The sequence below is a fragment of the Micromys minutus genome (genome assembly GCF_963924665.1).
Source record: "Micromys minutus genome assembly, chromosome: 3".
NCBI lineage: Eukaryota > Metazoa > Chordata > Mammalia > Rodentia > Muridae > Micromys > Micromys minutus.
Genome location: NC_137972.1, coordinates 30,856,374 through 30,881,721, shown reverse-complemented (window position 1 = coordinate 30,881,721; position 25,348 = coordinate 30,856,374). Strand labels below are relative to the sequence as shown.

The window sequence follows — 25,348 nt, the reverse complement described above, 5'->3', positions numbered from 1 at the left end:
AGTAGAGAGTGCACCCAGGCAAGCATTTGGCAATGGAAGATTGCTGCATGTTTCCTTGAAGCATTTGGAATGACTTAGTAACATCCTGATTTTATTTAAAGGCAATATAATATTTAAAATTTTGAGTTCAGCAGTGTTCAAATTTGCTGGCTTTTAGGACTTTGAAAGTAATAGATGAGAAGTTTTGTGAAGGAAGGTACCAGTAGGCCTTTATTCATCTTTCCATCTCTAGCATATAGCACAGTGATTAGTACATGTTCAGTAATTTTTTTCTAAAAGAGTAGGGAGGACTAGGAATGTAGCTCAGTTGGTGGAGTGCTTGCCTAGCATGCAGAACACTCTAGATTCTATCCCAAACACAAACTAACAACTTAGAATCTTAGTGCTCAGGAGGTAGAGGCTGGAAGATCAGAGAGGTTCACCATAGTCCTCAGCACTACACGATGCATTGGGCCAGCCTGGATTCGTTAGGCTATACTCTTGTCTGTTGCCTATGTGAAATTCCTTGCCATATGTCAGTTTATTCATATACTCCCTGGGAACTATCCTGTAAAACTCACCATAGCTGGCTTGCTAGATTACTTAGAAAAACTCAGTGCCGTTGTCAGTAAGTTCCTGTCAAGGTAAACCAACTGGTTGTCCATAGCTCCTGTTGCTGTAGGCTAACTGGATCTCTTAGATGAGCTCTCACTGGTTCTTTTTGTCTTTGAGTGGCAGTTAGAAACCCTGAGTCTTGAAGACTGGATTTTATATGACCACAAAAAAGAATCTGGCCCTGGAAAACTGTTCTATGTTAAGTAAATAAAGTTATTTTTAATTCCAGTTTAATAAAGGTTAACAATAAGCCCTTCCTAGTGACGTTTAGTAACAGTTTTGTTTCTTACTCTAAAACTCTGTGATTTGGGTATTGAGGCCAGGGATGTGGCTCAATGCTCGAAGGGTTGTCTAGGAAGCAAAGTCCTGTGGACAATACACTATGATTTAGAAGCTGAAGAAATTTGTATTTGCGTATCTCTGATGTCACTGTAATTTACTTCAGGCTGCTTAGAAAGCAGTTGGGCAATGTGCTACACACTGTAATGCTATACTGTCACTTCTGAGGCCTTTTCCAGAGCACCAGAAGATACAGGAAAAGCCAGGTACAAGAACTTTATAAAAGCATTGTTATAAGAACCAGTATTTGAACTGGGAATGGTGGTATACACCTGTAATCCCAGCATCCAAGAGACTGTGGCAGGAGGATTGCATGTTTGAATCCATCCTGGGCCACATCATAAGATCCTATCTAAAAATCATACTTGGAACTGACACAGATATTTAGCAACAGAGAAAATAGTTAACTTTTTAGTTTTTCTGTGATCCTGATCAGTAAAAATCAAGGCACAGCATGAGAATCCTCTAGCTAAATATTTGAGTTTTTCTTTGTTATACTCAAACTTTGTTTCACACTTAGTTTTATTTAACGTATTAGATTTACCTGTGCAGTTTTTTCATGATTCATTTATTTAGGAAGAAGAAAAAAATCTTAAAATTCATCTTTTTTTAAAAATAAGGCACATCATGTTCACAGGCTTATGTAAGGTTTAATTTTGCAGATTTATTACGGCCTGTGACCTTTTTGACCTTTAGTTTATGCTGTCAAATAGAGCTTTGAAAACAGTTTCCGGAATTACTTTCTCTTAGAGCTCTCCTCTTTCAATTTTTTCCTTAAAATATATATGTATGTATTATGCTCTTTGTTTTCTCTCTCTAAAACTGAATGACCTCATGTGAGAGTTATTTGGCTTTCCAACTCCTAGCAGAATGTTGACCGTGTAACCATAACTAGTCACTGATACAAAAGCCTGTTAAGGTAAGCTTCCCCTGTCAATGAGACCTTAGTGTGAAATGTGGTAGAAATCCTGAAAAAAGTTGCTCAAAAATAGCAAGAAGTATGTTTCCCCAAGTCCCTGTAAACAATGCAAAATTACATATTTACATATATATGTATGTATGCATGCAGATATACAGTAATAGTCTTTGAACTACTTATTTTCTCCTATTCTAGAAATTCCAGAAGGAAAAATTAACTGCTTTTGCCTTTGACTCAGGTTATATATTGTTCCTGTTACTTTCTACTTTCTTTTCTTTTTTATGACTTCCTAATATATATGTATTATGTATGTACATGTATGTATGTTTGTATCTTTTATTAGTCTTGTGACTCAGAATACCCTTTCCTTTTTCAAGTGTTAAAATGTCTTCTAGAAGTTTTATATCAGTGATACTAAATCTTTTTTTTCTTCCCCCTCAAGTTCCTGCAGATTCAGTCCCTAATGTCAGCCAGTGTGAACTGTAGCTCACAAGACTTCAATTTCTAGATCTTAGAATCTTTGGTAGGACAGCCTTAAAATGGTGACATTTCAAAGAGTAAATTTATTGAAGCTTTTCTGTGTATGGGACATCAAATCCTGAGCCTCAAACATGCTAGGTAAACTGTTTACCACTTAGCCACTTCAGAGTATCCTAGGTAGAATGAACATTTTCTCATCAAGTTATTATAACTATTCCATATTTCTGAATTAATAAATTACCTTTACCATTTTTGTTTGGTATTTTAAATGTCAGAAAATATTTCATTGACCACTTATAAATAAATTCTGAACATGAATGAGGGCAGTACCAAAGGAAAACACATTTTAAAGGCATTTATGTGGAATATATTTTTGTCCACACTCAGTGGCGTGAAATATTGAAGGAACATCAATTTAGGCATAACCAGAACTTTCAGATTTGACAAATGTTGCCAGTGTGTTTATTTTATCCTATAAACTGTACCCTTATTGAATGACCACTGACTTTGCAAACCATGAATCTTTACATTGAGATCAAAACCTGTTTTCTGAAAACACAGCCACATGAATGGTGAGGCTGGAGCTTAGGAGCTAAAGATCACAATCTACCAACTACAAACCTGCATCTAGCACTGGCCAGTTGGAGACCGTGGTTCAGTCAGAGAGGTGAAGTGACAGTGATGGAACATGTAGCTTATTGGCATGACCAGCCACATAACCCATGCCATGTGTTTGCTGTGCTTCTCAGAACAGTCTCCAACCCTAGCAGATATGTACAGATGACTCACTTGGCTTTGATATGGTTATAAAGCTTTAAACACCAGCATGCATAGACAGGATTTACCCTGACCACCAGCTTTTGAATTCAGAGTACTCAAACTGTTCTTAATCTCCACCTAAAGGAAACAGAAGTGGAAGATACACTTTGAATCGTAATCTGACACAGTCTGCCTTTTGTATCACAAATTACAGTTGCTGATTTTGGGGGCGGGGATTTCTCTTTATTTTTATGTTTTGTTGTGCATTATTAGAGTATAGGGATATGTATCATAGCTCTTGACCTTTTCTTACTACTCCCCAAATTTTAAGAGAAATCCCTGAATTGATTTTTTTTAATATTAATTCATATTCTGTGTAACATTTTTAGGACATATGGAATTAACATCAGAAGAAAGTTTTACTCTGCTCATCCTGATACTCTAGAGCAGGTAAAGTAAGATATGAGAAAGGAATAAATGTTAATTATAGACTTTGGCATTTTGCATTAGCTCATTCAGTAGTCCTGGTCAGAGGGACAGGCCCCATAATGGCCTAGGGGCCTGAGCCCTGTTTTTACATTCCTCTTTGTAGACTCAACAGCAACTGTGACGAATTCTGTGCAGTGTAACAGCTGGAAACAGTTTATAACAATACACAACACAAATGTTACTGAGACTTTTGTCCATGCTCCGTATAAGACTGATTCCCTTTCATACGTTTTGCCAGGTTAGATAAAACACCATCAGATTTTGACCTACCCATTGGTTTATAATAGATTTTTTTTTCCCAAAAGGGTTTCTCTGTGTAGTCCTGGCTTGGAACTCACTCTGTAGACTATGGTGACTTTAAACTCAGAGATCTGCCTGCATCTGCCTCCTGAGTAATGGGCTCAAAGCTGTATGGCACCATGCCCAGCTTTTGACAGATAGTAATTTAATTGCTCAGCTATTTCATATATTGACCACAAGTACTATCATGGTTATTTAATAATTAATTTTTTCCAAGGAAGATCTGTATTTAAGAACAACCTCAAAGTATCAGACTGAGAAACTGATCTCCATATAAAAGCAAAAACAAAAGATGGGGCTCTTTAAGACATTGCCTTGTGACATCTCTGGACACCCAAGGTAGGTAGATGAACCCTGGTAGGGCTTCATCTGTAGATGTGGAATGAAGGTAGGAGTCTGTTTGCTAAAGATGAATACAGGGAACCCGCACCCTCTCCACCCTTGGGCAACCTGCCATTTTCCTCCTGTTCTCACACCTGCTCAGCTACTAGGGCAAAGAAACACTGGCTAGACACAGGCAGACCCTTTGCTTTCTGAGAAAGAGCACTACAGGAAGGACCAAGGGCCAAAGGTTTGAGATGTGCTCTCATTGAATATCCAAACCTCAGTTTTGTTTTAGTACTCTTTCATGAACACAAGGAATTAAGCCCCTCAGTTTGAAGCCTTGAATCCACCTATGTCCAAAAAGGGCACAGTTGAAATGGTTAACCAACACCCATCACAACATGATGATTCAAGGCTGAAGATGAATGTAACTAAAATCAAAGGAGGGAGGGGTAACTAGGAAAAACCCTGAAGAGGAGAGTTTGGAAGTTCAAGAATTAAGACAGTAGCCTGATGGAAACCAATACAAACCTGTACAGAGAAAGAAACAACACAGGAGCCAAGCAAAGTAAGTCATTTCACAAAGAACATGAGCCGATAGGTGTGGGGTTGGGGCTTCATGAACGGAGGTTTCCTTTGGTAATGACGTTTTGGAACTAGATAGAGAGAGACTTAGAGCTAGCTACCTTTCTTTCTTTTTAATAAAGTACTGAGAATCAAACCTAGGCCCATGTACATGCTAGACAAGCAGCTGACTGCCAAGTCACATGGCCATCCCTGCCTACACATCTTTTCCAGTGTTTTAGTCAGTGACCCTGATCTGGCCACTGCTCATTGTATACATGTATTGAAATATCACTGTATTCTACACTGTGTACAAACATTTATGTATTGACTGAAAACAAAATATAAAAGTATATACTGGACATTATAAAGTATTACATTATATATGCTATATAATGTATAGTATTACATATGTTAATGGTATTATATATCATGAAATGGATAATTTCATGTTTCCTCAAAACTTAATGTTCATGACTTGAGATAGTCAAAGAGAAAGAGAAAAAGAATCTCCAGTGTAAGAAAGCCAAGTCTGGAATAGTGACTAAACACAGCCCCAGAGGACTCCACATGAACTAACTGGAGTTAGAGAACACAGCACCAGAGAATGAGCAGTCAGAAATGGGGTTGGATGCATAGATCTTTCAGACTGATGATAAAGGCCTGGAATGCAGATAGAGGAATACGGGCTTTGTCTTAACAGTGAGGAGAGTCCAGATCTTAAGAAGTTAGAGATGATTTAGTCAGAAGGTTAACCTGGCAGCTGTATGCAGAGAAAACTACCAGGAAACTGTTAGAAAAATTGGACATAATGTGTGTACCATCTGTAGGAATGAAGACAAAGCCCCACCTGAGCTGTGCTCTTAGCCTAGTCTACACACTAATGCATACTTACCTGGAGCAAGGGGAGTACATCTTTGAGGTGACGTTGTCATAAGATTCAAGTATATGATTTGACCTTTCATAAAAGTATCCACAGTATACTGCAGAGAAAATGCTCTTCACTTCAAATTAGATGCATACTGTCTTAAAAAAATACACTGTGCTGGGACTTGCCATAGATTTTAGGGTACCCTCTCTACATTTCACTTTATATATTGAACACAGAGCTATAATAGTAAACAAGAAAGAGCTGGTCTGTTTATTTATGGAACTGTCACATAGCCTTTCTTTATCAAAGGGTAGCCAGACATTAAAGAGAGTCATAGTTCAGCTCAGTGTAAGTAAAGAATTGTAATATCTATAGCTATCCAGCAGTAAGAAAGGCTGTCTCAAGGGCAGAAAATGCCTTGTCATTAGAACACAAGGGAGTCTCTATGATGACTTCCTCTATTGAGAAGAGATGAACTAGGCAACCTGCAAGCTCCCATCTAAACCTGAGGTGCCAAGATTTTCTTTCTGTGCTAGTAAGCTAGTAGAACATAATTCCTTCATAATCAGCTACTTTGGAACATTAGCGGAAGCTAAGTTTTTAGCTATTTCATCAGTACTTGTAAATTAGCTTATATAAATATATGTGCAAATTAGATTTTTTTGAAACTAAATATATTTTGACATAAAACAAAATACAAAATAACTCTTTTCAGAAAACAGAAATATTTAATCCTTTAGCAGAACTTGCTTTGTCCTTAGGGTATGGTTAATTTTTGAGTATGCACTCATGATTTATCCCATTCATTACCGACCCTGCAGTGAAGAGGAAGCAAAGCAGGTCACTAAGGGTGGGAAAGACCAACAAGTCACAATAAACAGTTATCTTTAAATCCAGCACTTTAAAGTCTATGTTGTGACTTACTCAAAATTATTCTTTATCATAATTTTTTTGATGGTGTAGGAATAGTGCTGAGACCCACCCTCTGCTACCACAGTGCTTCTCCCCAGGGTACAATACACGTACTGACAAAAGTGCAGCCAGTGGAAGGACCGACCACCTTTGCCACCGTCACTGTAGGAGCCCATGCTCAGTAGCTACTTGCCTGTCCACAGAAGAGCAGCATATGGTGCCCCTTTCTTCTGATATACTGGGCCACCAGAGTCTGAATTCCCTGAACCTTGAAATTCCAAGTATTATAGCCAATGCCAGGAGTCACTTGCTGCCAGGGCTAGGTTTCCTCTTCTCAATAATAAAATTATTTTGTAATAATAAAAATCCTGGTTTTACCACTATGGAAAAGTAAAGACTGCCAGTATCATCCCTTTCTCTCCTAGTTCCTGTCCCTACTTCCCTCAAGGGGCAGCCACAGGACTGTCTACAGCTGCTATAGGGAGAGTTCTGCAACTGGTCCAGTACACCTACTGGGAAGAGACAGATGCAAAAGCAAGGAGTCTGCATGAAGCAGGCGGCCTCAAGCCTGGGAGCATCCCAGCTCTCAACTGGAGTCTTGTGCACCAGGGCTGTGTTGAGTGCATGTGGGATAGGGGAGCGCTCTTTTGCAATCACTGACTCAGTTTTAGCAAGTCCTGGACTATGACCAGTCTTCCAGCCCCACCCAGTCTGCCACCTGGATAAAAACTTAATGTTCTTGATTCTCTTGTGTGATTCTAGTCACCAGGAGGAGGTTACAGGCCATGAACTGTACACCCAGGACATCACTCATCTTCCTCCTAATTAGATTTTTAAGTGTATTCTACACTTTTAGATTAGATTAGTTTTAACAATTAGATTTGTGGGCATGCGTACATGCGCGCGCTCATACATGTCTTGCTGGGAACTGAAACCAGGCCTTCCTATATGCTAAGCACATGTTACACCAATGAGACACACACACCCACACTCTGTAGTTCTCCAATTCTTTTTAAAGAAACTATTTCTTTCCAATGCTTTCTCAGCTGTTCATTTATTTCCAATTTTAATATTTATAGTAAGTTCCTCTTTCACGTGATGTTTTTCACAAGTAATGCAAATTTCTGCAGAAACGAGTTACGTAAATCTAAGTCAAGATGCTGACCTTTAAATCATTTGTTTTTTTACTCCTGTGATGTAATGTCATGATTGAACAAGACCACGTGTGACTACCCATTTGGGGATATCTTTGGGGTGCCATTTTTTTCATTAAAAATAATTGGTTCTTTGAGTGTTTCGATCATATTCACTCCCTAGCTCTTCCCAGATCCACTTCTCCTTTGCTATGTATTCAACTTTGTGGGGTTTTTTTAACCCATCAAGTCCAGTTTGAGCTGCCCATATCTTCTTGGATGTGTGGCCTTTCACTGGAGCATGGTAGACCTACCAGGGACCAAGCTCTTGAAAGAAACTGATTCTTCCTCTCCCAGCTTCAATAGGTCCTTAACTAGGGGTGAGGCTTCATGCCTACCTCCCTTTTCCATGCTGGAGTAGGACGCTGTTTTGATGCATGAAAAATAGATAGGTTTATTTTTTTAGCCTATTTGACTTAATTATTATAAACATCAAACTGTTTCTGTCAACATCTAGTAACTAGCCTTAGTACTGATTAGTTACATTTCATAGTATTGTAACTTTTAGACTCCTGTGTGTGTGTGTGTGTGTGTGTGTGTGTGTGTGTGATGTCTTTTGTATATTTTCTGAAATTCTACAATGTTTTAACCCAGGTGAGAGACATTCTTTTCATAGGGATTGTTTTGGTGCTTATAATAGCAAGTAACATGTTATCTGCAGAAGTAAAATAATTAATTTCATTTTATCCCTAGTAAAATACCTTGTTAAAAGTTGACCCTTCCCTGTTTATGGTGTATAAGTAAAAAATGTTATGCTTTTCACCAAAATGCACATAAAGATTTTGACATGTGCCTAAAACATTTACCTAGTATATACTAGGCACTCAAATATTTACTGAACATTATTCAGTTGTGTGGAGTGATGTGTATCAGACATCCCAAGTAAAAAATTCATGTCTGGATAGGCATAGTAGTTGGGAGTTTCGAGAAAAGTTAAGACACTTTCCTTTAGGTGACATTTAGGTATACTTACCAATGTGAAAGTTCAAGTTAAAATAGTTTTAGTGGCATATTAATTTCTCTGAGATATTTTAAATGCCAATGATAACTAATTTTGGTGGTCACATACAAAGTAAATAGCTTAACCTGAGCATGCACATCATTGCCACTGAATGGCCAGAACCTCTGGGCATGTCCTCACTTTCTGTTGCCTTCCCTTCTACCCTATTTCCTTCCCTCCTTTTATCCCTTTCTTCCTATTTTGTATCTCTCTCTCTCTCTCTCTCTCTTCTTCTCCCCCTGCCTACTTTCTCCTCTTCTCCTCTCACCTCTTACAGTAGCTCTGGCTATTGGTCCCTCTTTCCTGCCCTGTGTTTTTCATTCCTGATGCTGCTTATATTTTCTTTTCTGGGGTTTTACAACTACTTCTCTTCTGAAGAATCTTCCTTTGCATCTCTGTTTCTCGGTGCCTATTATTAGCTCTTCCCTTGGTCAAGACCTTGACTACAGTGTGAAAGTAATGTGTGCTTTTAATCTACTAAACAAAAGATCAATAATGTGATAACTTTGTTCTGAAATTCTTGCTGCTCTTTTGCTTCCCATTGACTGTTTTCCAAATGGGTCAAATCACTACTTCTTGAACTATATGAAAGGGGTCAATATGCCTTGACTGATGTCTTAGTTAGGTTAGGGTTTATAATGCTCTGGTGAAACACCATGACCAAAAAGCAAGTTGGGAGAAGAAATGGTTTATTTAGCTAACATGTCAATAGCATTCACTGTTCATTGAAGGAAGTCAGTACAGGAGCTCAAACAGAACTGCATCCTGAAGGCGGGAACTAATGCAGAGGATATGGAGGGGTACTGCTTACTGACTTGCTTCCCATGGTTTTCTCAATCTCTTTTCTTATAGAACTCAGGACCGCCATCCCAGGGAAGGTACCACCCACCATGGCCTATGCTCTCTCTCCCACATTGATTGCTAATTAAGAAATGCCTTATAGTTGGAGCTTATGGAGATATTTTCTCAATTCAGGCTCCTTCCTCTCTGATGACTTTTAGATTGTGTCAAGTTGACATAAAGCCAGCCAGTACACCTGCAAATGCTTATAAGGGCAGTAGCTTGTTGAGGTAATTCCTGACTGATGGTCTACAACTTTCATTTTTAACTTCTCTTTCCAAATAGCACAGAAAGCAGATGATTCTTAAGCCATTGATTTCTGGTTGTGTCTTCCCTTCCATATATAGTTACACAAGAGAGTCTGTCATGTTCATCCTGTCTAGAATGGCAGTAATGAATAGCAGATGCTTAACAGATAACAGTTACTTTACTATTTCACACCCACAGTCTGATTCTACTCCTCATTCCTCAATAGCTCTCATAACTTTCTTATGGAAAATTACTCATTAGGCCAACTTAGTTTGTAAATTATTCATAAATAAAGTCTGTGATTTCCTGCTTAGAGCACAGTTTATTTGTGTTTTATTTTTTAACCATTCATTGTCATGCTTAGTCTATCACATAGTTTAAACCATTAGCCAAAATGTCACTTAACCATCTTGCTTGGGGACTTTTTAAAATTAACTCAAGCACCAAAAAGATAAGCTAGTTATTGAGAGTTATTATTAATATTTATTGATCATAAATTTTGTTTTAGGCTCTATTTAAAGCATATTGATACACTATCAATCTTATTTTATTCTTCCAAGTCATATATTGTATACAATGCTAAGGCTATACACTGGGATAGGATGTAGTTCAACTGATAGAATACTTGTCTAGCATACATAACACCACAGGTTCCATCCCTAGAACTGCATAAATTAAGAATATCTTAGCCCTTGGGAAAACCAGAAATCCAGGGTTACTCTAAGCTACATAGTGAGTGTAAGGCTAATCTGACCTACAGGAGACCCTGTCTCAAAAGAAGGTAGGTATATGTTGTATATTTCATGAATTATTTAGGTCAGTGAAGAAATAGGAACAGAAACAAACTAGCCTGCCAAATAAGAAATGTAGGATTTGAACCCAAGCAATCTAAACCAGCCACCAATTCCTGCACAAGTGCCTATTTTCATAGTATCTGTGTTACCAGAGAATGAAATATCTATAGCCACTCACCCCCAACTACCATGCCTTGTATAACAATTTGATGGGTACCAGTTTGTCCACATTCAGGCGATATGTGGGCTAGTTGTTCTAATGCACAGCAAATCAATTTAGTGTGTGACAGTGATTGAAAAATACAGAGTGTCTTTGTGTTGTTTGTGACAAGGAAAATGAGATCCCAAATCTTTGATGTTTATTCAGAAGTTCTACTATTTATTAAAATTAATCATTGGGGGCAGGACCACCAACCACTGTTAAAAAGGCTCTGTCTGCCCAGCATTGATGTTGTATGTGTTCAATCTCAGTACTTGGAGGCAGAGGCAGGTGAATCTCTGCACCGAAGGCTAGCCTGGTCTACAGAGTGAATTCTAGGTTAGCTAGGACCACACAGAGAAAGCTTGTCTTCACAAAAGAAGAAAAAAAAAGTGAAATTCCTCTCTTTTTCTCACCCCTTATTTTCCCCTCTGATTTTTAATACAAGTAAAATTAATTTATTTTGTTATCTGAGGATATAGCAGTCAAATAAACTGTACATTTTCTAAGGTTTCTGTAAAAATATAAGGAATATTTTAACTGATCTTGGTTAATCTACCACTCTACTAGAATCAGTCTTTATGGTCAGAGGGGATAGGGCAAGGAAACTGGCTACAAGTAGTTCTAAAATGTATTATTTTCATATAACCTAGCTATATTGCTTTAAATTGTCTTCAGATGACTTATTATACTTAATACAACATAAATGCCAGAGAAATTGTGTTGTTTGGGGAATAATAACAAGACAAAGTTGTTACTTGTTCAGTATAGGCACAACATTTTTAGAACATTTATTTGTGATTATTGTGGTTACATACGATACATGAGTTTGGGCATCAAATGCCACAGCAGTAGTGTGGAGGTCAGATGATGGCTTGTAAAATTGGTTTTCTCTTTCTACCTTTACATGAGCTCCAAGGGATGAATTCAAGTAATCAAATACTTTAGATGCTGATCAACAGTACCTTCCTGTTAATGTATTTTTTAAAAAATATTTTTACTGTGTAGTTGAGTAAATCTAATACAAAATATTTAGACATTGAGGAATGGCTACATTTTAACTTTGGAATAAAAATTACTGATCTGAGTATATTTACCTACTTTCTACCTTTCCCCAACAGACCGTGATGGAAACTGTATGAAAGAATATTAACACTCTCCTTCCCTTTAAGAAAAGATACAACTCAGCTTGCCATTCATGCATGAACTCCTAGGAACACACACACACACACACACACACACACACACACAAAGACACTCACACATACAATCTTTCCATGTCAGGAGCTATGGCTGAATAATTAGAAACTACAAAGAAGTAGACATTCCACATTCAAGAGTAGAAAGAAGAAAGCCAATGAACTTATAGTGGGTTATAGTAGAAAATCTCAGGAAGAACAGGTTCAAGAGACTAAAAAGTATCTAGAAGGCAACAGTATGCAGGAGCCCACTCAGATCAACTTGTAGGTCCTTAATTGTAAAATCTCAGGCAGGGTTTTACAATTGTTAGAGACAGTAAGTATTAAATTATAAGAACTTATAATCTGACAGGGTATATTAAAAACAAAAGTAACAGACACACAAAAAGTATATTTCCTAGCTCTTACATTGCTGAGATTTGTCATCTCATTGTGTTCCACGTGGTGAACATCCTGCCTCAGATACATCATGTTTTAAACTTGAAATCTTTGTCTCACAAGTCCAGAAACCAGAGTGTTTTTTCATGTCAGGAGGGCTAATTAAGCATTTTTCTAGCACACTAATGGAAAACAGAAATCAAGAAGTCGTAATGAAGCAGCTTGTAACTAGTTTCGGTAGAAAGATGTGTGTCATCACTCCAGTACGATGTACAGAGGAACAGAAAAATTGCAAGTGATGAATCCAGTGTTCAGTAAAGTTGCTGTTGATGATGTTGTTATTTAATTGTAAAGCTTGCAGAATATTTACATCTTAATATCTTTTATAAACCTACAATACACACTACACACACACACACACATTTATTTTCTAGCAAAATCTTTACTGTTAGAAAAGGAACTGGCTATTTATAGACTATACCTCAGGAAATGCACTGTCATATTTCACAATTAGGACCATATTAGTTGTAAGTTTGAGATAGATTGTTGTTATTAAACTTTCTTAGTTTTTAAAAGAAATGTCAAGTACAGGTTCTTGAGCATACAAGGTGAGTATTGTACCACTGAGCTATATCCTCAGCCCAAAAGAACTATGTAGACTGCTTGTTTTGTGTGTTTTGAAATAATCATATCTTTTAAAATTTTTCTAATGCCATTATATGTATTTATCAAACTTTGGTATTAAATTGCCTTTGCTTTTCTGAAATAAATTCAATTTGATCACAGTAGTTTATTTTCCAAGCATTTGATTGAATTAATTAATTTTACTTGTAGTTTTAATTTGATATTAATAAATAGAAATAACATTTTAATATATATATATGTGTGTGTGTGTGTGTGTGTGTGTGTGTGTGTGTATCACATGCACATGAAAAAGGTTAAAAGACAAAGGGTAACTTGTAGAACCTGGTTCTTTCTTTTCACTATAGGGGTTCTGATGGCATAGGCCACCAGGCTTGCCAGAAAGCTCTCTTGCCCATTCAGCCATTTCAATAGTCTACTCTCACCTTTTTAAATGTTTTCTTTTGTGGAGGAGGGAAAGGGGTCAAATTTTTGATATTGATATTGATAATATTATGGTACTTAAATAATTAATGATTAATTATAAATTAATAAGTAATTAACTTAGTCATAGTTTTTTTTTCTATAAGACATCTTTCTACAGCATTTTAAAAGAACACTTATACAATTACCTTTTGGGAGATGTTTTGTTTTATTCAGCAATGATAGACATTGAAACCAAGGTCTTGTTGGTGGCAGACAACTGGTCTACCACTGCAATCTACCTGCAATCCTTTGGGGATATAATTCCTGGATAAGTTCTCAGTGATTTCCCCTTTAACCTCTACCTCAATATCTTTGGTCAAGTTTTACTGTTTGTTCCATTTCTGGCAAATTAATCGGGATAAATAGCTCTTGGCCTGCATTAATATCTACTGTGATATGTAGAAATTCCTATCTCAGGGCTTCTTATGTGAAGTAGTTGAATAAATAGGCAAAAATAGCCTGGCCTACTGTGAGCTTTGTGAAACAGTGATCTGTCTCTTCACATCCTAAGTCTTTGGGTTTTAGTGATTGTAAGTGGATTGACCATTCATCCAATGAACATAAAATAAACATAGAATGCAAGGAGCTAGATACACTATTTTCAGATTGTCTGTCCTGGGACATCCTGTGTCTGTAGACTATGTCTTGAAGACACAGAACAGTTTGAGTGAATCCAGAGAGTGGGATAGGGCATGGATAATACTTGAAATGCTGCATATCTACAGAGATAGTATTAGCTGGCCTTGTTTTCTGTTTGATCTAATTCTTGGGGTCCCGAGCCTTGAATAGATAGCAGTTCCCACATTTTTGTGTATTTTTTAAGAGAGAAAAAAAACATTAAATTGGAAGGAGGTAGGTAAAGGATCTAGGAGGGTATGGTGGATGAGAGAGACTATAATCAACATATATTGCAAACATTTTTTAAATTACAAATAAATTGAAATTTCTTTTTGTCCAATTCTTAATAAAATCATGTATATTTGGTGAAGATCAGAAGTATGTGTCAAGTAAATTAGTATTGCTTGATTTTAACCTAGAAACTTTAATTTTCTTGAAAATTAACTTATTGGTACTTTTCTTTTGTTCTCATACTTCTGAATCTTTTTTTCTATCTTAAACGCTTTTTTAAAAGTTATAGTGATAATCTCTTATAGATAAAGTAGTTTCCCATATGTTAAACATGCAAGATGTAGTAAGCAGTTTGGTTGTGAATGCTGCTTTTACTGTTGACCAGCAAATTTGAATGTTTATGCAAATCATTATAACAGAGGTCACTGCCCAAAACCAAAGCATATAGGCAGAAAGTGTTGACAGATTAGCTCTTCCTGTAGAGACTGTCCTGTTCTGAGAACAGAACTGCAGTTTACTGTTGGCACTGAGATGGCATTAAGCTCTCCCATTTCCAAACAGCAGCTCTGCCCAGTGATGGGGAATACCAACAAGCAAAGCTCACTGGCTGTAGCTCATGTTCTTTCATGTTAGAAATAACTGGATGAGAAAACCGTTCTTCTTCATGATGTAACATTTTATAGCATGCATCATGTAGCAGTTTCTGTCAGTTCCAAGAAGTCAAAAGAGCAAGTGTTGGAGTTTTGTGTATGTCAAACTGTGCAGAATGTTGGGTCTGCATGCCAGGGCTCTCTGGCCCTCCTGATAAAGGCTTTTGGCACCGGATGCTGTTTTGTCTTTACAGAATGTCCTATTCTGGGCTCCCTGGGCCCTTTTAAGAGACAAGGATGTGAATCATTATTTAGACAATGTGCTCCCTGGACTTTCCTCTGAAAAGTCTGCTTAGTCTGTCCTGTGCTGCATCTCCCATGCCCAAGCAGGCTGGTTGCTCTACTGTATCTTAGACTTGCCCTGCATGTAACTTCCAGATGAACTCAAATTTTAGTAAACATCAGCTTTACAATGTATAACTCTCTTCAAACTTGCACCACACTTCTCCAACTGGATATGGACAGCAAGCCTTCTGATGTGTAAGCCACACCCAGAGCCCTCAGCTCCCTATCTTTTGAGGCTGCTAATCCCTTTAAAGATCTAGGTTTTTCCTAAGTCTGAATGGTGATATAGTTATTATTAACTTGATATTAAAATGAGTTTGGTAAAAGAGTTTTGTATCATGTCAGTGACCCTATTGGTAAGACAAGAGAAGTGGATCCAATACCCATCTGTCTCTTTTATGCAACCATCCTGAGGAGAGTTTTGGGTACTGCATGATCCATGATGAGTCATTTAATTGTGTGTTGGTTATTTCTAGAGAATATAAAGCTTTACATGCTCAGGAAAAGCAAATACTGGGGATGAAAATTATGTGTGTATCTACATTTTGGCTGACTTGGATGTCTGAGGTTTCAAAATATCAATAAATTTTCAAAATATTTTTCTTTTTAATTATTCAGATTTGAAAGAAGCTGTGAACCACTGATATCCAAGGACATTTTTTACAACAAGGACTACCCTTTACTGGTATGTACATCAGAATACCTTATATTAATATAATTAATATGATATATTAAAATTATATTTTAATTTTTAATTGTGTACTGCCTCAACACTTTCTCCTACATGATTTGCCAGTTAGTTGGGGTTCATAATAACATACTTGACTAGGACAGAAGAAAGATAAAAAAATTGGCCTAGTAGTTGCATTATACTGCAAATCTTTAAAAATAACACCTAACCTCCTATTTTCATACCCAAGTAGTGACTTCAAGTACATTATTTCAGATTCTTAGACTTATGATTGAAGTTAGATAGATATATCTTGTCTATTAGGCTACACAACCCTAATCTCTGCTAAGACAGAATTAGGCTTATATTTACCAAACATGTTCTTTTCGAGGAGAATTGCTGATACCTACATGACAGTAGTTAGTTCTTGGGACTGACTAGTATGGAGCATGGCTTCAGGGTCTGTGGATAAAGTTCTGTGATTTCCATCATCTTTCAGAACCTGATCCTAGTGTGTTGAGGCAGTTTTCAGTCCCCACATGTGTCTTTTTGCCTGGAGACATAAGTTTCTCTGAAGCTTTATGTGGTTTTAGGACTGTTAATTATAGTCAACAAGGAAGGTCACAGTGTGGCTCATGTTTTTAAAACCTGCAGCTGCACTGGAAAACCCTTTCAGATAAATACATCCAGAAATTAACACAGACTGCATTAGCATGTGTGTTGGTGCATGTTCTTTACTTCTGTCTTCTGAGAGGACCTAGATAAGAGTCTCCCAGTGGCAAACCAAACTGTGATGTTCAGCATAAACCTGGAGGCCCATGTGGTGCCAGAAGCCAGGCAGGGTGTGCTCCAGAAGAGCCAGGGGGCAGAAAAGAGAGCCCAGCAGCCAGCCAACACTGAAACAATTTGAGCAGTAAAAACACTAACTGTGGGACTGCATTATAACTCCTCGAGTGAGATATATGTATCTGATCGATTGGTGTGAATAATTACAGATGAGTAGGTGGAGGTGGAGGGAATGATGAGTCTTCTTTACAGAAGAATTAGGAAGGAGTGAAGGCAAGAGGAAGTTGTCAGAGAACCATAGCAACTGCTGCTGCAGGCTAGATCCGCCAATGAACACGGACTTCAGTGGGTGGGTAAGAATGGAAGAAAAAACAGGATATTTGCACAGCTTCCAAGTATTTCCCCAGTGTGTGTTGATTACAAACGGGAATGAAGAGACTTACAGTAGAGTCCTGGCAAATACCAACCACAGATAAGCAGCCAAAGTCGGCATCAGCACTAGTAAGACTCAGTGAGGTATCCTGACAGTGGTACAGGGACATATTTGGTATTCTCCCCCAAATTCCATGACTTCAGCTAGATCGTGAGGAAGCGTTAGGAATACCCTGAACAGAGATAGCTTGAAAAATACCTGAGCAACATGCTACAACAGCTTCAGAAGCCTAAAAGACAAGCAGAGTTGCTAACTGACGGTTTAAATGGCCCCTGAGCCATAAATTGTGAAGTTCAAAGAAAAACCCAATGAGTTGCTTGTGGGTTAATTTACAACTAAGGCGGACAAATCTAAACAAAGAAGAAAAGTCCCTGTAAGAAATATGTTAACTGATGGTAAGGGAGAAAAGAGCAGTGATTAAAGATATCTGAACTTGTTCGTCCCAGGGGTTTTATGACAGCCATTCAATGGTAGTTATACCTGGTAGAGCAGATGACAATTCTGTAAATTGCTAATAGGGTACAGCAATCTTCACAGGTTTCTTTATAAGATACAGACAGTACTGGGGCCTGTCTCTGTACAAAGCTCACCTAGCTGACCTGTTGTGCCTGAATTCAGAGCCTCAGGGTTGAAATACAGATCATACATGGCATTGAAACCGTAAGAATGGGCAATTGGTATGTTCACAACAGTGTGTAAAACTGAAACAAATTACTTTGGATTTTAGCTAATGGGTTTGTTTTGTTTTACTTTTTTTTTCTTCTTTTTCTTAATGTGATTTCCTGGGGATTAGACCCAGGGCTTTCCAGACTCAAGTCTACACAGAGCTGCAGTAAAGACTTACATTTGTATTTCTAAAGACTCATTTTTATTAACTTTAATTATATATAGGTGTGCATGTGGAAACCAGAGTTGTTGGATCCCCTGGAGCTTGAGTTACAGACAGTTATGAACTGCTTGGGTGCTGGAGTTTGAACTTGGGTGTTCTGGAAGAGCAGCAAATGCTCACCCCATTGACCATATCTCTAGCCCCTTTTGGTTTTGTGAGACAGGATTTCATGTACTCTATACAAGTCTAGAACTTACTATATAGTTCAAGCTGTCTTTATACGTGTGGCAGTCCCCTTGCCTTACCTCCAAAGTGCTAGGATTTCATGCCTGTGTATCACATCTCCTCTATCTATCTATCTATCTATCTATCTATCTATCTATCTATCTATCTATCTATCTATCATCTATCTATCTATCATCTATCTATCATCAATCTATCTACCTATCTATCTACTTCTCTTTCATGAGTGTCATCATGAGGCTTTCAAACACAACTACAATGTATCTCTGTCATATTCATTTGTCTCCTTTGTTCTTCTTATCATTTCCTTCTAAAATACTTTTATTCTTAAAAGACTATGAAAATATGTTTAAAATAAATGATCACAATCACATAAAACCTTTTCTCCCACAGTTTTCTCTTGTAAGGTATTCCACTTAATTCCCACTTAATCTTACTCTGTTGTTCAAACATTTATATTTTCTCTAGTCTCTGCCTGACTTTCAGTGTGTTGTCATGGTAAAAAGACTCTCCATTGTAATGACTGTAGTGACATTACCTAATTTACTAACCCAGGTTTTAGGTGCTGTCCAGTTTGTTCGTGTGTTTGTTTTGATTTGATTTTCCAATGATATAACTGCTTATGCTATTATAAATCCTGTATGTTCTGGCACCTATTTATTTAATTTTCAAGGTTGTCTTCTTCAGTTGGGAGGACTTTGTTAGTGGAAGTGCTTGGGTAATTATATTGTTCTTGCTTCATTAGGGTACTCTAGTAACAAATGAACAAAAAAGTTGAAATGATTTCCCTTTTCTTTGTTCTCCACCTTGCAAACACTAGGATCTCGGGCCTGTGTCTCACCATAACGAGCTTGTGCAAATGAATTAGCATTTACCTGTGTAACTTGTGATTATGTGGTAGTGGAGGATGTGGGGAGCACAGAGTTTACCAGGTATTTAGGAATAGTATTAACACAAGTGATTTTGTTGTTTTTCTTTAAAAAAAGAAAAGAGGGTTGGGGATGTTGCTGAAGCAGTAGAGGGGTGCATTGTCTTCCTATGCACAGCACTGGGGCTCCTTCCTCACAGTCAAACAAACCTACCAACTGATAAAACCAACACTATTTTATAGCCCCAAGGCTATACAAACTTAAATAAATAATAGCACTGCTATGTGTGCTGATGATTAAATCCACATACTAAGAAGAAGGAACAACAGCTTCTGACAATGTAGGTCTAACAAAATAGAACATAACTCAACTCTGAAATTGTATTTAGTAAAGCATGATAATACAGGTCTGTAATCCCAGCACTCAGGAGGCTAAAACAGTAAGATCTCAAGTTCAAGGCTAGCTCGAGCTACATGGAGAGATCATGTCTTAAAAATATTTTTTGTCAATTAAGAAATTATTACTGGGGACTGGAGAGAATGCTCAGTGGTTAAGAGTTCAATTCCTAGCACATAGTGCCTCACATAGTCTCCAACTCCAGTTCCAGGGGACTCAGTGCCTTCCTCTGGCCTTGCTGGGTACTAGGCACATACACAGTGCACATACATACATACAGGCAAAACACTCATACACATAAAATAAAAATAAATACATCTTTTAAAAGTGTTATTAATTATTTTAAGGGGATAAGGATCCTGGTACCTTAAAGAATCAACTATGTTAAATTTATGATTTTAATGTTTGGAAGAATAATTTTAAGGTTAAGAAAATATATGAGAAGGGCTGGAGAGATGGCTCAGTGGTTAAGAGCACTGGCTGCTCTTCCAGAGGTCCTGAGTTCAATTCCCAGCAAACACGTGATGGCTCACAGCCATCTGTAATGAGATCTGACACCCTCTTCTGGTGTGTCTGAAGATAGCTACAGTGTACTCATATACATAAAATAAATAAAAACAAATATTTAAAAAAAAATTTAAAAAAATATATGAGAAAGTTTTAAGACAAAAATATTTATAGTTAAGAAGTATTAAAATGAACAAGAAAATATTAGATTATGGATGAAATTCTTTTTATTGTTAATTCTTTTAGGGGTTAATCTCTTCACTATCTTCTGTCCCCCATTTTATTTATCTTTAAAAAATAAAATGAGTGTGAATGTGTGTGCATGCCTGTGAGCACCTGTCCTTTGGTTCCTGCCAATCACTTGTATGCTGCAAATAATGTATATAAACGACTCACAGTTGGATATAAGATCAAATAATGTATATAAATGACGCACAGTCATATGTAAGAGCTACTGCTATTCCATGGGACAAATGGGAAGCAGATATGATATCTTTCATTTTATTTTAGCCATTTTTTCCTTTAAGCATGTGAACTCCTTGTTCTTTAGTTCTTATGATCTGAAATTATTTAAATTATTTGATGTTTTTAACCTTTTATACTGTTTGGCAGGACATAGGAAATTAAGTGACGTAAACGTCTTTAATAAACTTTAAAAGTCACAAGACTTAGTAGCCAGGACAAGAAACAATCAGGAATAAATTTCAGGAAAATACCGTAATGGCATGAGTTTTGTTTTCTTTTGTTAGAAAGTCACATGACTTTTTCCTTTCAAATCCAAGAGCATGTAGCATGGGCTCCTTTTAAGATTTTATTTTCATCTGTATCACAGAAATATAGATTTCCCTGAGTTTACTCACTATAATTTGTGATTGCTTATCTTCGAAGGAAGTACAACAGCTCCCACTGGGGAAATACCATGTTAACTTGATCCTAAAATAAGAAATCTAAGGGAAAGGTCACATCCTAATAACTTGTGCAAATCTAAATTCCCATGGAGCTTTGAAATCATTTTGTATGAGTCGAGTATTAACAATGTGTTATTGAATTTCTTCCAGAGAGTGTGGTAAAAATGAAGCACTTCCGTATCCAGAAGTGACCACTGAGGTTTAAATTCAATTGACAAGATTTAGTTTTGCTAGTTTTCTACAATAAATATCTAGATAAATTTAGTATGACTAATAAACCACAAGATCTGTTTTGGTTACTTTCACTGGAACCGTAAGGATTGTTACCAGGAAGCAGTGTACTTACATGTAGTGAGAATGCCTTTTCTCCTACTGTGGACACGCTTTACACTCTGCACTGTCTGAGAAGTCAACAACTATGGTCTCTTCAGAAAACTGGCTAGTTCTCAAAGACTTCAGGCCTCAGTTTCTTTATCTGTTGAGTAGGAGGACATTTACTTAGAGAATCAAGTAAAAATTAATTTATGGAAAACTTAGAAGCTGCAACAGGATTGTTCTTAGAGTATTATTACCATAATAATGACTTTCATGCCCCCCCCCCAAGAAATAATACTATACAATAAGAAATACACACAGTTTATTTAGGGACTTGGGATATGTGTGTTGTTCAATGGTAGAGTCCATGCTTAGCATATCCAAGGTCCATTCCCTAAGCACCAAAAAATTTTTTAAAAAAACCCCAAAACAGCTTATTTGTTTAACTGTTTATTTGTGTGACAGGAGTTCAAAGAATTCCTGTAACTCTTCAGTATCTCTTTAATAATTGTTACTCAGGAAAAAAAATATTAACGTCATCCTTCATGCTAATTATTGTTACACACCAACATGAAAAGCAAGGAGATGTAGGAGGCCTGTCTTGGCACTACTGTACAGACCAGAGTGAAATGCTGAGTACTCACAGAAGACAGCCACTCCTTCACAGATGTGAGTCCCTGAGCCCGAGAGAGCACTTTTTGCTAAAGAACATCTGACCTGGGAGAGAGGCAACTAAAATGTGCTAAGCTAAGGTGACAATTCTCCCTAAGTCATGGATGTGTGGTGGGTTTATAATCATCTTGCCACACCATATTCTTATTGTGTAAACTCACTGTTTTATCTACCAGACTTTGGAACAAAAGTATCTCAGAATACATACTTTCATATATTTCTGTTCCTGGGTGGCAAATTCTACTCAGGGATGGGGGTGGGGAATCTTTTTTGCCTTTCACCTGATTGACTGAGAATATATCCTCAAATGAACAGTCAGTTTATCATCTCATTTCATCTTCACTGAAGAGCCACCTTCTGTGCCTCTCTAAAACTCTAAGGTGATGTTCTGTCCCCATCAAAGGGAATGTCATAAGCTTTGTGGCCAACTTCTCCATGTACGGTGGTGTGGTTACCTCCAATGATTCTGACACCAGACTTTCAACAGTATCAAGTTCTTGACTGGACTGGACCAATTATACGCTGTCATCATGGGTATGAGAGTTAGTTTTTCTACAGTACACATCTTAAGAACACACTTAAGAAACTATGTAGTACTTAATACATTTTCTAGTAAATACTCCAGTTATAAAATTATAGTGCAACTAAAATTAAATTATTCAAAAATTTTTGTTTCTAATAAATAAACATAGTATTATTAGCAGTCTTCATTGAGAAGTATGTGTGTGTGTGTGTGTGTGTGTGTGTGTGTGTGTGTGTGTGTGTGTGTAGGATGAATGAGAAAGTCAGAGGTCAACCTCAAGCATCCTTATTTAGAAACCATTCATTTTTGTTGTTGCTAATTTTTAATTTATTATTATTGTGAGTAATTGTGAGTATCTCAATAATAAGTAGGTCGGTCATCCATGATGGTCAGAGGACAATTTTGTGGATTTGGTCCTGTCCATCTACCTTTACGTGGTTCTGGAGCTTAGACAGGTCACCAGGCTTGTGGAGTGAATGCCTTTACCCACTGAGCCCTCTCGCTATGGGCACTTTGTTTTTGAGACAAGATCTTTTGTTGGCCTTGGACTCACTGAATAGGGTGAACTGTCCAGCCAGTGAGCCTGCCCTACTATGTCTACCTCTCCAGTGCTGGGAGGATAGGCATACACTACCACACTCTGCCTCTTTACACTGGTGCTGGGAATCCCAACTCAGGTCTTCACAGTTAACGTGACAAGCACTTTAACAATTGGACCATCTTGCCAGCCCTTAGAATTTATTTTTACATTACTAACCAGAGATATAAAGCATCCTACAGAACCACACTACTTTTTAAAATTCTGAGATTGACCATCTCTAATCTGAAAATCTGAGCGTTAACATAACACTATTAGAAAATTCCACATACCACAGATACTGTATAAAACTACTTTCAGACTGTAGATCTAAGGAGTACATGAAGAATAAATGAACTTTGGTCATAGTCTTGAGTCTATCATCCAATGTATCTTAGCATATAAATGCAAATATTAAAAATCTAAAATTTTAAACACCCCTGTTGAATTAGAAATATTTATCCTATATTTAATCTGTGATTATTTATTTTAATTTAATTCATTTTATTTTCAGACAAAGCCTCTCTGCCTCTCTGCCTCTGCCTCTCTGCCTCTCTGCCTCTCTGCCTCTCTGCCTCTGCCTCTCTGCCTCTCTGCCTCTCTGCCTCTGCCTCTCTGCCTCTCTGCCTCTGCCTCTGCCTCTCTGCCTCTCTGCCTCTGCCTCTCTGCCTCTCTGCCTCTGCCTCTCTGCCTCTCTGCCTCTCTGCCTCTGCCTCTCTGCCTCTCTGCCTCTCTGTCTCTCTGTCTCTGCCTCTCTGCCTCTATGCCTCTGCCTCTCTGTCTCTGCCTCTCTGCCTCTCTGCCTCTCTGCCTCTCTGTCTCTGCCTCTCTGCCTCTGCCTCTCTGCCTCTCTGCCTCTCTGTCTCTGCCTCTCTGCCTCTCTGTCTCTGCCTCTCTGTCTCTGCCTCTCTGCCTCTCTGCCTCTCTGCCTCTCTGCCTCTCTGTCTCTGCCTCTCTGTCTCTGCCTCTGCCTCTCTGCCTCTCTGCCTCTCTGCCTCTCTGCCTCTCTGCCTCTCTGCCTCTCTGCCTCTCTGCCTCTGCCTCTCTGTCTCTGCCTCTCTGCCTCTCTGCCTCTGCCTCTGCCTCTGGAATGCTCAGGTTAAAGGCATTTGCCACTATACCTGACTCAGCAGGCTGCAGTTTTTTACTCTTTGTGACATTTTGTTGGTGTAAATATTGACAATAAGTCCACAAAAAGCACACGCAGGTGCCTTACCAGTATTTTTCAGTCTCTATAATTAGAGGTTGGGCTGGAGAGATGGCTCAGTGGTTAAGAACACTGACTGCTCTTTCAGAGGTCCTGAGTTCAATTCCCAGCAACCACATGGTGGCTCACAACCATCTGTAATGGCATCCAATGCCCTCTTTTGGTGTGTCTGAAGAGAGCAACAGTGTACTCAAGTACATTAAATAAATAAATAAATAAATCTTTTTTAAAAAATTAGGGGTGAGAAACAGTCAATTCACAATTACCTCTCACTTTTCTATAATAAAGCTTCTAAGCTAGGGCCAGATTATGTTGTTACTAGTTAGATTGTTGTTGTTGTTGCTGCTGCTGCTGCTGCTATTGTTGTTCCTATTTGCCCCTTGTACTTTATATAAATATACCTATATATCCAGTACTGTGCTAGATAGAATGGTATTATATTTCTGACTCACAGTTTTGTTTCAGAGACAGTCCCTAGAAAGGGAAAGAGTTAAGCAATACAGCTTGGTGTATGATTGGGGAACAGTGTGGTAAAAATCCACAGGAGAAAGTGTATGTGCAGAGGCAAGATGCTCAGCACCACCACCTGGGCTAGCTAACCGTGAACCCTCCAAGAAAGAAGTGAATAAACAGTACAGAAGAAGTCAGACGTTTTAATGATAAGGTAGGAGTTTTAAGGTATCAGTATACTCGGAGGGAAGGATTTGGACTTGATCCAGGATGTTGTGGGGAGCATCAAGGCTTGGGCAGAGGAATGACAGGATCAAAGCTATGTTCAGAAGGGACCAGTGAAAGGTTCCTCAATATCAGTGACACAGTATGGTGACTGAATACACAGAAAGTGAATGAGAAAAGATTGAAATGACTTTTCTTTTAAAGACAAGATCTCACTATGTAGCTCTGGATGGCCTAGAATTCAACATGTACACCAGGATGGCTTTGAACTCATAGAGATCTGTCTGCCTCTGCCACCGGAGTGCTGGGATTAAAGGTGTGCAACATCATAGAGGTATGAAGAGAAATGGGAATAGAGTTGTGTTTGAGGAGGAAGATGAGCTGCTTCTGAATTCTGAAACTGAAGTGAAGTTGCAACAGCTGATAGAAAGGCCCAGAGCAATA

At 37.9% G+C, this 25,348-nt stretch overlaps 1 protein-coding gene across 5 annotated transcripts in view; it reads left to right on the top strand.

The window, feature by feature from the left end:
* PPARG (peroxisome proliferator activated receptor gamma) overlaps positions 1–25,348 on the top strand; it is a 127,106-nt gene that overhangs the window by 7,790 nt on the left and 93,968 nt on the right. For 4 of the 5 annotated variants that reach the window (XM_080914059.1, XM_080914056.1, XM_080914060.1 and 1 more), the window contains exon 2: positions 15,913–15,979. The gene's annotated coding sequence lies outside the window, so the exon portion shown is untranslated. Of the gene's footprint in view, positions 1–3,480; positions 3,542–15,912; positions 15,980–25,348 lie in introns of all 5 variants that reach the window. The other variant, XM_080914058.1, reaches the window with a different exon arrangement.